The sequence below is a fragment of the Carcharodon carcharias genome, chromosome 12, assembly GCF_017639515.1.
Source record: "Carcharodon carcharias isolate sCarCar2 chromosome 12, sCarCar2.pri, whole genome shotgun sequence".
Taxonomy (NCBI): Eukaryota; Metazoa; Chordata; class Chondrichthyes; order Lamniformes; family Lamnidae; genus Carcharodon; species Carcharodon carcharias.
The window spans coordinates 74,782,715-74,795,597 of NC_054478.1; the positions used below are offsets into that span (position 1 = coordinate 74,782,715).

The following is a 12,883-nucleotide window of genomic DNA, read 5'->3' on the forward strand; positions in this document are numbered from 1 at the left end:
CTTCTTTCAGCCTAAAGCTGGAGATATTTGCAACATCTCAAAGTTTGCCATCCACAGTTGTATAAGGGAGGTCTCTGAGGCTCTCTATTCAATAAGAGCTAACTACGTTTCATTCTCTCTCCCAGAGAAAAGCAGGCAGAATGAACACACAGCATTGCAAGGATTGTAGGCTTCCTCATGGTGCAGGGTGCCATTACATGCACCCTCTCTTGACTTTGCACAGCTCAATTGGCCTTGCACTCGCATTATCGGCTCTGCATGTCAACTCTGCCCTATACCAGAACTGAAAGGGACTTCACTCCTTCAGTGTCCAGCTGGTGTGTGACCATAGGCAGTGCACCATGCAGGTTAATGCAGGTTATCGTGGCAGCAGTCATGATGCCTTCAATCTGCAGCAATCCGCTGTACAAGCTGCATTTGAGTCAGCATGGCAAACCAAAGGGTGGCCACTGGGTAACTAAGCATATCTGCTGATGACATTGCTGATAACTCGCATGTGGAATCCACACATCTGTGGGCAGCATGGAAAAAATGAAATGTGATAGAGAAGGCCATTGACGTGCTGAAACATTGCTTCCACTGCCGGGACTGTTCTGGAGGAGCCCGGCCATGCTGACAAGATTTGTGGTGGTCTGCTGCATACTACACAAGCTCACCATCATAAAAGGCTTTCCTTGCCACTAGCTTTATGGCGAGCACCTAAGAAGCAGGAGCATGAGGAAGAAAAGGAGGAGGAAGAAGAGAAAGAGGAAGGGAGGAGGCAACCTAGACAGCCCCTTTCTACCTGGACTGTATGTAAAGAACTCATCCGGATGTGATACCAAGAAACGCTATGACTCACTTACCAATTGTCCCTCACCTTTCCTTTCTTGTGTCACTGAGTATCAAAACACTTGCATGACTATAATGCAAAAATAAAAGCTATCACAAAATAAACATTCCAAGCCTAACTTATCATGCAATGAAATCATGCCAGAATGCATAAAAACGTCAATAATAATCCTTGCACATTCTGTTAGTTCCTGTCTTCTGTGTGTCTTTGCCTGAACTGGTGCAGCTAGTTTGAGTGTCAGCTGTGGCTCAGTTCATAGCACTCTGACTAATAAGCTTCCTGGTTCAAGAACAAATCCAGGCCCTGAGCATAAAAATGCGATGACATTCGTGTATAATACTGAGAGTGTTTTATTTCTAGAGGTGTGTCTTTTGATTAAGACTTTAAACTGAGGCCATGTCTGCTTATTTGGATGGATGTAAAAGATCCCATGGCACTATTTTGAAGAAGAGCAGGGGAGTTTTTCCTCGTGTCGTGGTAGGTATTTATCCCTCAGTCACCATCACAAAAACAGATTATTTGGTCATTATAAAATACTGTGGGAGCTTGCTGTGCATTAATTGGACGCTGCGCTTCCTACCTTATAACGGTGATCACACTTCAAAAGTACTTCATTGGCTGTAAAGTGCTTTGAGACATCCATGAAAAGCGCTATATGAATGCAAGCCTTTCTTTTCCTCCCCTCTAGTGCAGCATCCAAAAACACTAGAGCCTCCAATGGAGCATCCAAAAATGCTGGAGCCCGTTCAATCCCAATTTGAACCATTTTTCAATGCTTCCCAGGTCAGATTCACTTGCTGCATGACTGCCGCCTTCTCCAGCTGCAATGCGCCTCCTCTTTAAGGGGTGCATGCTAACTTTTAGCAGTGCAGTCCAGCCTTTGTGTTACTTAGAAGTTTTGGTTCCTCTGCTGATACACGCAACCAGTGAAAAGTGCAGTTGACACTGTTACATGTAGCAATCATTCAAAAGATCAGGTAGCACAAAGGTGGCATGATGTCTGTGTTGCACAGTACAGGTGTGGTTTAATTGTGCATTGCAAACCCCGTGTCTGTTTATGTGGGCTATCAAATTTAGCCCCTTTCATGTCTTTTATCTTTCCTTCCCATTGTCAGGATTTTTGGCAATATATTTATGTCAACATCTAGCATTAGAACAGCCAATGCAAACGTTTAATAATGGAATTGCCCTATATAAATAATTATCTCTCACATTTTGTGATGAACCATTCAAATCACTCATAATAGCTTTTGGAAAAATGTTCAAAAAGCATTTTTTTTTCAGTAACTGCAACATGTAATGTCCAAAATTATTTTTTATGAAAATTTATTTAGATTAAAAATATTACAACATTAATACATTGAGCATTTTATTCCTTGCAGTACCTCCAGGAAGGATTTCACTGGAAGCCCTCAGCCTCTCTTAAAAGTTTGGGCTTATGCTTGGGAGCGAGAACCTGTGCCCCTGCAGTGGATTCAAAGTATAAATCTTTCAGGAGTGCACACGCTGAGCAGCATTTTCAGGTCGGTGGGCGGGTGCAATCGGTGGGCCAAGGATTGGCTGGGGACACACCGACTGCGATTTCACACTGGCTGGCCAATTAATGGCCAGTCAGCGTGAAGCGCACGCTGAAATACTCTGCGCTGTCAGGGTGGGGGCAGGAGGAGGGCAGGTGCTGACTAAGTGCAGACTCAGGCGAGCATTGAATGAAAGCTCCCCGAAGGCAGAGAGCTGCCTCAGGGACCTGAAGACTTGAAAACAGTTTAAAAAGTTTTTTAAGATCCGGAGAAAATTGTCCAAGCATCACAATCAGTCACCTGAACGTATACATGATAAAAATGTTGTCCACAGATTATCTTTTTAAATTTAATAACAGAAACCTCATCCTGCCCTTGGATGAGGTTTCATGAAAAGTGCAAAGTCCGCCTGGCCGATTTGCCCATCTGCCAACCATAAGTTTGGATGGACCACGAAAAATCGGAGCAGCACTTTAATAACAATAATTGGCCTCTTAATTGTCGGTGGGTGTGCTTCTGACTTTTGCGTGCGCCCGCCAACCGAAATACCGTGCGAGCGCCAGGTGACATTGGGACGCTTGCCCAATGTTATCTCGCACGATTTCGGGACTGATCAGGTCGGGCGTGCGCCCCCACAATTAACTAAAAGTTTTGCCCGTTGAGTTGGAAATTCATCCAGTTCCTGGCTTCAGCCTCTGGTTTCTGTGGAAAGCTGTTTGGGTAGAAAATCTATGCCCTCAGAACATAACCCCTGAATTCTGCAGAGGTAAAGCCAATTGGAAGAAATTCTCAGACTGGCTGGGTGGGGGGCACAGGGCAAGGTGAGCTATTTTGGGTAGAACCTGGATTTACTGGATTTCCATCCCTTATAACTTATCTGGGAAACGCTGTCACCTCCTTACACATCTGGCAGAGTCCTTGGAGCATGTTCAAGGCCATGCCTGGACCACCTCAGGGACTTTGCCCAGTGCATCACCTCAGAGGCTTATCTGAGAGCTGATATATGTTCCATTTTGAGAGAGGAAGGGATTGATTACTTTTGAAATTATGGTATTTTTCTCCTTTCGGTGACGTGAAAAAAATGACATGGCTTTAATCTTTGGATTCCTCTTGGTATCCTGCCGACTATGGTCAGCACAATGAGACAGGAGCCTCTCATGCATTCATTCAAGCTTGGCTGTCTATCCTAATTTATAGAAATGACTTCCTCCTTGTAATTGCAAATTAAATCCACCTGGACTTCCAGTGGCCAAAACTACTGCTTCATCGTACTTTAAGCTTGGCTTAAATAGCCAAGTGGTTATGGTACTGGGTTTGTAACCCCAAGATCAAGAGTTCAAATCTCACGATGGCAAACTATGAAACAATGTAACTTCATCTGAAACAGATGGAAACGGGTTTGTACTCGAAAGAGGTTCATCGCACTTTAATGGCAGAGAAGGGATTTTGGAGCTCAGAAACTCTAAGTGGTACATTTTGCTTACCATCGTGCTGTGTATTTTGAGCTTTAAACTGGTAAGGAATAATTGTTAACACATAAGTATAAAAAAAAATTTAAAACTTTTTTTTTACAAGTTTCACTAACTAATAGAGTTGTGGCAGTCAATCCCAAAAGCAGCAATAAAAATTGCATGATAAAATATAATACAAGTATAATTTGACTGTGTCAATCACTATACATCAGTCGCCTTGATCCAGTCTGCTATATAGTGTAAACACCTGCATTATTATAAAGCAGGTTGCTCCCTGCTTCATTATGAGCAATGCCACAGAAAATCTGCCAGTATTATATATTAGCATGAAACTTAAAACATGTTTGAATGGAAAATAGGACTTAATCATACAAAAATGGACCATGAGATCAAAGGTTGTACCTGTAAATGTAAGAAACAAAAAGAGCAGTAAAAATCAGTCCAGCCTGGGATAAAGATGGACCCTTGGAAAATAAGGCTTGATCATTCATCCATGGTAATGTGGATTCTGAGCAGCGCACGATAGGGCATGTTTGAAGCTCAAATTTTGGTAGAAGAAAACAACGGTGGAAACACTTAAAACTAAAATACCTGGCTCCTGAGAAAGAGCAGCTGGCTTCCAAAGAAAATTGTTGAAAAATTTCAAACGTAGTTTAGGTAAATGTATGGATAACTTTAGTGATCTTGCTACAAATTATTTAGCTTTAAGAGGTTGTGTTAGCAATCTGGGACCTGAAAATCTGGAGGAGCTGAGGCAGAAACTTGATCGTTCTCTAGTCGGGTACAGAAAATCAAGACCCATTTTATCAGATTTACACTTTTTAGTTGGGGAATGGGGGCAAGGGAAAATATTGCACCAATATCGACTCCCTGCTCCCCTCACCATATCAGCATCAAGACAGATTTATCTGGGAATGTTCCAATGCTACCGTAGGATTTGCATCCATTACACCCTTACAGCTGTGGAGAATTCTGCTTTACAAGGGAAGATTGTAGTGAATGCTGCAGAAGTGCCTGCCCCAATCAATTGGGAATGGAGTCTATGTCTTTGGCCCTGGGTGCCTGGCATTTTTATTCTGACAAGTTTGTGCCAGTGGAATTGAACTTCAGAAATTTCAGCTCTCTTATTTTTAGTGCTTTATTCTCAGTGTAATAAAACTAAGCAGCAATTGGCATTTGGCTATACAGAAGAGAGTGCTGATTTGTTGGCAAGTGGACTTTGATTGGTGAGGAATTGCCAAGGAGAATGGAGCATGGAACAGTTAACTGCCTAGCTTTATTCAAATTCAAACCAGGTAGGTCAACTCTCTTCTCATGCAGTATAAATTGTTGTTCCCCTTTACTATTGGTAATTCCTTGTGAGCTGTCCTGATGAGTGCAAGGCAAAAAGCTTTGATAGTATGTCTCTTTTTCAGCAGTAAAGCAGTAATTCTTCATTCAGAGCTTTCTTATTGCTTAGTGCATATTGATTGGCAAACTTTCACGCAATCAACGTTGATCATCAACAATAATTCAAGCCTTTTTATGCATGAACAATTTAAATAAGTGCATTGGATATTGTGAAACACTTTACATGTACGGCATGTATGAGGTTTACAGATTTTAATCATTTAGATTACTGTATTTTTCCTCTGTACTAGCCTCCAGTTGGTTAAAGCTAATAGAATCTGTAGTGAGACCATTGTAAATTGGATAGTCCATGTAAGATAAAATAAACAGCTGAGAAGTAATAATCAACCATCACAGGACACAATGACATGGAGGATAAGGTGTTCTTGGAAAAACATCAAAGAATTATTCTGTAGTTTTTTACTTTAGCTGCTCTTAACTGAAAGAGCACAAAATGACAAAAGCTACAAAGCGGATTCTTAAAACTTTGAATAAAGCATTTGCGTTCATGTTAATTAGTCCATTAGCAATTAGTTTATCATCTTTGGTAAGGAAAAGTTTTATGTCTTTAATTAAGGTTCAGAATACTTCATATGACAAGAAAAACTAATGAGAATTCTGTTAGAAAGCAAACTGGATCAAAAATTGCTTAGAAGGACCATAACTGAGTAGGAGTTGAGGGCAGATTTTCAGAGTGGATGATGGTAGTATCGCACAGTATTCGATTTTGGCCCACTTCGGTTCACTGTCTAAATCAATGGCCTGGGTATAGGCCTAGAGCAAATGGTGTTAACATTTGTAAAGGAAGGTCTTGAAAAAAATAGCTAATGAAATTCTAGATTTATATCAAGAGAATATATAAAATGTAAAGCCAAGCAATATTGACAAGTCTACTGAAAACAAATAATAAAGCCTCACATTCACACTATAAGATGGATTTTGATGCGTTAGAATGGTATAGTGTTGAATCAGTAGTAAAGCTACCTAAAATGAGGAGATGCATATGTAAAAAAGTACTTTGAAAATTGAGTATTTCTTACCAGTAGAGGAATGGAGAATATGGGACAACATCAGCGTAGCATTTAAAATTATTAAGTTGGACAGGATAGATAAAAGCAAAATACTGCAGACGCTGGAAATCTGAAACAAAAACAGAAAATGCTGGAAAAACTCAACAGGTCAAACAGCATCTGTGGAGAAAAAAAGAGTTAATGTTTCAAGTCCATATGACTCTTCTTCAGAGCTAAAGAGAAGTAAAATGAGATGAAATTTATACTGTTTGGGGGGGGGGCGTGGGGGGGGATGCTGCAGGTGGAACAGGTGAAGTTGGCCAGTGATAGGTGGAGGCAAATGAGAGATTGCCAGAGATGTCATGGACAAAAGGACAAATGGGTGTTAATGGTAGTGGTTAAAGGAAGTGCTGATGGTGGCATTAGGGTTAGAAAGCAGAATATGATAATAGCAGGACAAGGGTAAGCACTTTGGAAAGAATAACATGAACAAGTGATAGATGGCCTTTGTGGGGGTTGGGTTGGGGAGGGGACGGTGGTGGGAAAAAAGATTGAAAATAGGATAAAATGTGGGGATAAAATAATGAATAAAAACAAAAATAAATAAAAAGTGGATAAAATATAAAAATTTAAAAATGAAAATCAATATTGAAAAAAGGGGATAAAAGGGGTGAGGATGGAGGAGAGAGTTCATGGTCTGAAGTTGTTGAACTCAATGTTAAGTCTGGAAGGCTGTAAAGTACCTAATCGGAAGATGAGGTGCTGTTCCTCCAGTTTGTGTTGGGCTTCACTGGAACATTGCAGCAGGCCAAGGACGGACATGTGGGCATGAGAGCAGGATGGGGTGTTGAAATGGCAAGCGACAGGAAGGTCTGGGTCATGCTTGAAGACAGACCGATGGCATTCTGCAAAGCAGCCAACTAGTCTGTGTTTGGTCTCTCCAATGTAGAGGAGACCACACTGGGAGCAGTGAATGCAGTAGACTAAATTGAAGGAGGTGCAAATGAAGCGCTGCTTCACGTGAACGGAGTGTTTGGGCCCTTGGACGGTAAGGAGGGAGGAGGTAAAGGGTCAAGTGTTGCACCTTCTGTGATTGCATGGGAAGTTGCCATGGGAGGTGGATGAGGTGTTGGGATGATGGAGGAGTGTACCAAGGTGTCCTGGAGGGAATGCCGACACGGTGGGGGGGACGGTGAAGAGAAGATGTGTTTGGTGGTGTACACAATTTCCAGTTCTCTGGCCCTAACCACCTCTTCTTCATCATGGATATCCAATCCCTCTACACCTCCATCTCCCACCAGGATGGTCTGAGGGCCCTTAGCTTCTTCCTTGAATAGAGGCCCAAACAGTCCCCATTCACCACCACTCTCCTCCGTCTGGCTGAACTTGTTCTCTCTCTGAAACATTTCCCCCTAAGCTTGTTTTACTTCCTCCAAATAAAAGGTGTGGCTATGGGTACCTGCATGGGCCCCAGTTATGCCTGTCTCTTTATGGGGTATGTGGAACATGGCTTGTTCCAATCCAACTCAGGCCTCCTCCCGCAACTCTTTCTTCGATACTTCGATGACTGTTTTGGTGTTGCTTCATGTTCTTGTCTGGGTCTGGAAAAATTTTATCAGTTTTGCTTCCAATTTCCACCCCTACATCACCTTCACATGGTCCATCTCTGACACTTCCCTTCCTTGACCTCTGTCTCAATTTCTGGTGATAAACTGTCCACTAATATCCATTACAAGTCCACCGACTCCCACAGCTACCTCGACTGCAGCTCCTCACACCCTGCTTCCTGTAAGGACTCCATTCCATTCTTCCAGTTCCTTTGCCTCTGTCACATCTGTTCTGATGATGCCACTTTCCAAAACGGTGTTTCTGACATGTCTTCCTTCTTCCTTAACCGAGGTTTCCCACCCACTGTGGTTGACAGGGCCCTCAACCGTGTGCAACCCATCTCCCGTGCCTCTGCCCTCATTCCTTCCTCTCCCTTCCAGAACCATGTTAGGGCCCCCCCTTGTCCTCACTTTTCACCCCACCAGCCTCCTTATTCAAAAGATCATCCTCCGCCATTTCCACCAACTCCAGCATGATGCTACCACCAAACACATCTTCCCTTCACCCACCCCCCCCCATGTTGGCATTCCGTAGGGATTGTTCCCTCTGGGACACTCTAGTCCACTCCTCCATCACCCCAACACCTCATACCCCTCCCATGGCACCTTCCCATGCAATCACAGAAGATGCAACACCTGCCCCTTTATCTTCTCCCTCCTCACCGCCCAATGGCCCAAACACTCCTTTCAGGTGAAGCAGCGCTTCAATTGCACCTCCTTCAATTTGGTCTACTGCATTCACTGCTCCTAATGCAGTTTCCTCTACATTGGAGAGACCAAACACAGACTGGCTGGTCATTTTATGGAGCAGCTTCAGTCTGTCTTCAAGCATGACCCAGACCTTCCTGTCTCTTGCCATTTCAGCACCCCATCCTGCTCTCATGCCCACATGTCCGTCCTTGGCCTGCTGCAATGTTCCAGTGAGGCCCAATGCAAACTGAATGAACAGCACCTCGTCTTCCGGTTAGGCACTTCACAGCTTTCGGGACTTAACATTGAGTTCAACAACTTACAGACCATGAACTCTCTCCTCCATTCTCACCACCTTTTTATCCCCTTTTCTCAATATTCATTTTTATTTTTTATCCATTTATTTTCATTTTTATTCCTTATTTTATCCTCACATTTTATCCTATTTTCAATCTTTTTTCCCATCACCGTCCCCTCCCCCCACCCCACCCCCACAAGGGCCATCTGTCACTTGTTCATATTATTCTTTCCAGAGTGCTTACTTTTGTCCTGCTATTATCACATTCTGCTTTCTGACCTTAGCGTCACCATCTGCACCTCCTTTAGCCAGTACCACTACCATTAACACCCCTTTGTCTTTTTGTCCATGACATCTCTGGCAATCTCTTCTTTTCCTCCACCTATCACTGGCCTTCTATTCAACTTCACCTGCTCCACCTCCCCTGAAACAGTGTAAGTTTCATTACATTTTACTTCTCTTTTGCTCTGAAGAAGAGTCATATGGACATGAAACTCATTTTTTCTCTCCACAGATGCTGTTAGGCCTGCTGAGATTTTCCAGCAATTTTTGTGGAGAAAAGCAGACTATTTCCAGTTGTTGTGCGGTGTAAAACAAGGGGTCAAAGAAATAAGACAAACATAAGAACTAGGAGCAGGAGTAGGACACGTGGCCCCTCGGGCCTGCACCCCCATTCAATAAGAACATGGCTGATCTGAATTTAACTTCAATCCCACATTCCAGCTTATCCCCAATAATCTTTCACCCCCTTGTTAATCAAGAATCTATCTAGCTCTACCTTATTCAAAGACCCTGCTTCCACCACCTTTGGAGGAAGAGAGTTCCAAAGACGCAACACCCTCTGAAAGAAAAAAATTTCTCCTCATCTCTGTCTTTAATGAGCGACCCCTTACTTTAAATCAGTGACCTCTAGTGCTAAGGCAGAATTTTCCCCCCGTTGGAGGGGGAAGTTGATGGGCCAGCACGTGCGGGTGCGCTTCCAATTGACGCCCCCAATTGGAGGCGCGGCGCCATTTTACATAGGCGGGCCAATTAAGCTAAGCTATGCGCTCCCTGTACGGGTGGGGGTGGGAATGCCTAAAATCAAGAGAGCGCTCTTTCGCGCATGCGCATGAAAGAGCGCATTCATCTCCCTGAGGCTAAATGCTGCCTCAGGGAGATCACCTCTACCATCAAAAATATTAAAGATAGAAAAAAAAGTTCCCTTACATATCCCCTCATGTGACAATGTCACATGAGTTGGGACATGTTCATAATTTCCAAAAAAAATCACTAAAATTTTTAAAACCCCACACGAAACCTCATCCTGCCTGTGCATGAGGTTTCATGTTTTGTCTACTTCCCGCCGAGGCTCCTGGCCTGCCCGTCAACCTTAAGGTTGGACGGGCATGTCCACTATTTACTTTAATTGATCTGTCAGTGGCCTCAATTGGCCATTGACAGGTCGGCGGGCTCCCGGCTTCCTGAAAATTTAAATGGGGCGCGGTCTTGTCGGGAGTTCCGCCCGACGTCACCACGCGTCATCTTACGCGCCAGCGAGCGGGCCCTGCCCCTGCTCACTGATGGTAAAATCCTGCCCCCTAGAGTAAGAATAAGAGTAAATGCAACAGGGTTAGAACAGACGAAGCGAACCTTCTTTACAAAGAGATTTGTGAGGCTTTGGAATTCAGTTCCAGTGTTAGTAATTGAGGTAGAAACTATGGGTGGAACTTTCTGTGCCTGCTGGCATCGGGCATGTTTGGCAGCATGAGTGGACAATATGGTGAAGAAGGTCAAAAATCAGTTTCATGACATCATGAAACCAGTTTGCAGTCCTTTGCTCTGCCCGTCAATGGTGGGCCGTATTTCCCACCGTCAGATGTCAGGTGCCTGTTCGTAATATATCTGCATATTATTAGAAGCCCAGCCTGCCGGAATCATCCCCCCATGATGGATCATCTGAACACACCACGCCAACCTGTTTTTCACAACAGCATGTATAAGGTGTGCAATTGACGGGCTGCACTTTGAGGGGAACTCGGAGGTATGCATAGTAACGTCGCACAGTGCCAGGGTAGCCTGTTGGACTTCAAGGTTCAGGTGCCGCTTATTCAGTTGAGGGCACAGGCAAGTCGCTTTTTCTCAGCTGGCTGACAGTCCAGCGCCAGGGCAAAGGCCGCCCTGCGGTTGAGGGGGGTTCTGAGAGGTGCAAGGGCTGCACTCCGGTTGAGGTGACTTAAGGGGGAGGGAACAAGGGCTGCACTGCAGTTGAGGCTAATTGGGGGGTGGCAAAGGCTGTACTGTGGTTGAGGCAACTTGAGAGGGGAACAAAGGCTGAACTGCAGTTGAGGCTAATTGGGGGTTGCCAAGGCTGTACTGTGGTTGAGGCAACTGGAGGGGGGAACAAGGGCTGAACTACGGTTGAGGTGACTTTGGAGGAGTGGGCAAGGGTTGCACTGTGGTTGATAGTATACTTAGCACATGCAGAGTTGTGGGGAGGGAAGTGGCAACATATTGGGGAAACCTTGTATAAAGTAACCATTGCTCTACAGTTGAGACAGTTCAGACACAGCCACATTGGCATGCTTGGAGTTGGGCCATTAGCTTATCTGCTTACTCAAGCAACACAGAGGCATGACATTGCCACCAAATGCTCCTGAACTTTTCACCCCTCGGGCACAGACTGCAAACCAATGAGCATTTTAGTGGACTGCAGAACAGTTGGACGACTGGAAACATTGTAAAATCTCCTTGCTAAAGTCCACCATGGAGCAGTCACTGGTGGAGGCACTCACAGCCCCTTGCAATGTCATTATTCAGGTTTGGACCAGTCTCCTCTGGTTCAAACTAACAGTGCAGCCTTGCATTGCGGGTTAGGAGAATGCCTGCACCTGAGCTGAGAGCACAGCAGGCAGTCCAGTGGGCAAAGCTGCCGCCAGTTGGTCAGGTCAAGTGGAGTGGGGCGGAAGTGGGTGGAGTCTCAGGCAGCCATGCAGTACACTAAACTTTGTCCGTCTAAGTGGTGGCCAGCACTCTCCGGGATGCATTAAGGGCCCTTCAGACTTAACCAAGAGAGGTTCTCAGAACACCCAACCTAACTCAGGCATCTCTCTCTTTCATCCAGCAAGAGGATTAATCAGGAGCATGACCTGGCTGCATGCCTCATGGAGTATGAGAGCAGAGACGAAGGAGATGAGAGTGATGGAGGCACCTGGCTGGGAGGCGGGAGAAGCAGCACCTTCAGGAAGAAAGGGCGGCTGGGGCTCCCGCACATACCACTGAAGAGTCACAGCGACCTGTCATTGTTCAGTGCCTAGCTAGGCCCAGGATCTATAGACACTGTCTTTTGCTCCTGCAGATGACCGAGAACGAGTGTCGCCAAAGACTGTGCATATTTAGGGAACTGGTCAGTCACATTAGCCAACTGCTGCAGGATGTGGCGCCACAGGGACTTGGAGGGCATCCACTGCCCATGGCCGCGAAAGTGACTGCGGCGCTCAATTTTTACGCCAGTGGCTCCTTTCAGGGCGTCACAGGTGATCTCTGTGGGATATCGCAAACCCCCACCCAGAAATGCATCCACCAAGTCACGGATACCATCTTCACAAAGGCACACAACTTTGTGCATTTCACCCAGGACCAGGAAAACCAGGATGCAAGACCGCTGGGATTTGTCCAGATCTCAGGTTTCCCACAGGTGCAGGGTGCCATCATATGCACTCGTGTGACGTTCAGATCTCTGTCACAACAAGCAGTCAGTTATGTCAACCACAAGGACTTCCATTCGCTGAATGTTTAGCTGGTGTGCGACCACCACAAACGCATCTTGCAGGTCTGCGCACGGTTTCCAGGGAATGCCCATGACTCCTACATTCTCAGTCGGTCTCAGATCCCTGATGTCTTCCAGGGTCCACAGAAGCTGCAGGGATGGATCCTTGGGGACAAGGGCTACCTGCAGAGGACATGCCTGATGACATCTGTGAGCCGGCCTCATACTGCAGCAGAGCCAAGGTATAATGAGGCTCATGCTGCGACTGGCACCTTGCTGGATCAAACCATCGCGATGATGAAAATGGGGTTCCAGTCTGT

At 45.1% G+C, this 12,883-nt stretch overlaps 1 protein-coding gene across 1 annotated transcript in view; it reads left to right on the plus strand.

The window, feature by feature from the left end:
- Positions 1-12,883, plus strand: part of kalrna (kalirin RhoGEF kinase a) — a 1,007,899-nt gene that overhangs the window by 61,237 nt on the left and 933,779 nt on the right. The window lies entirely within an intron of this gene.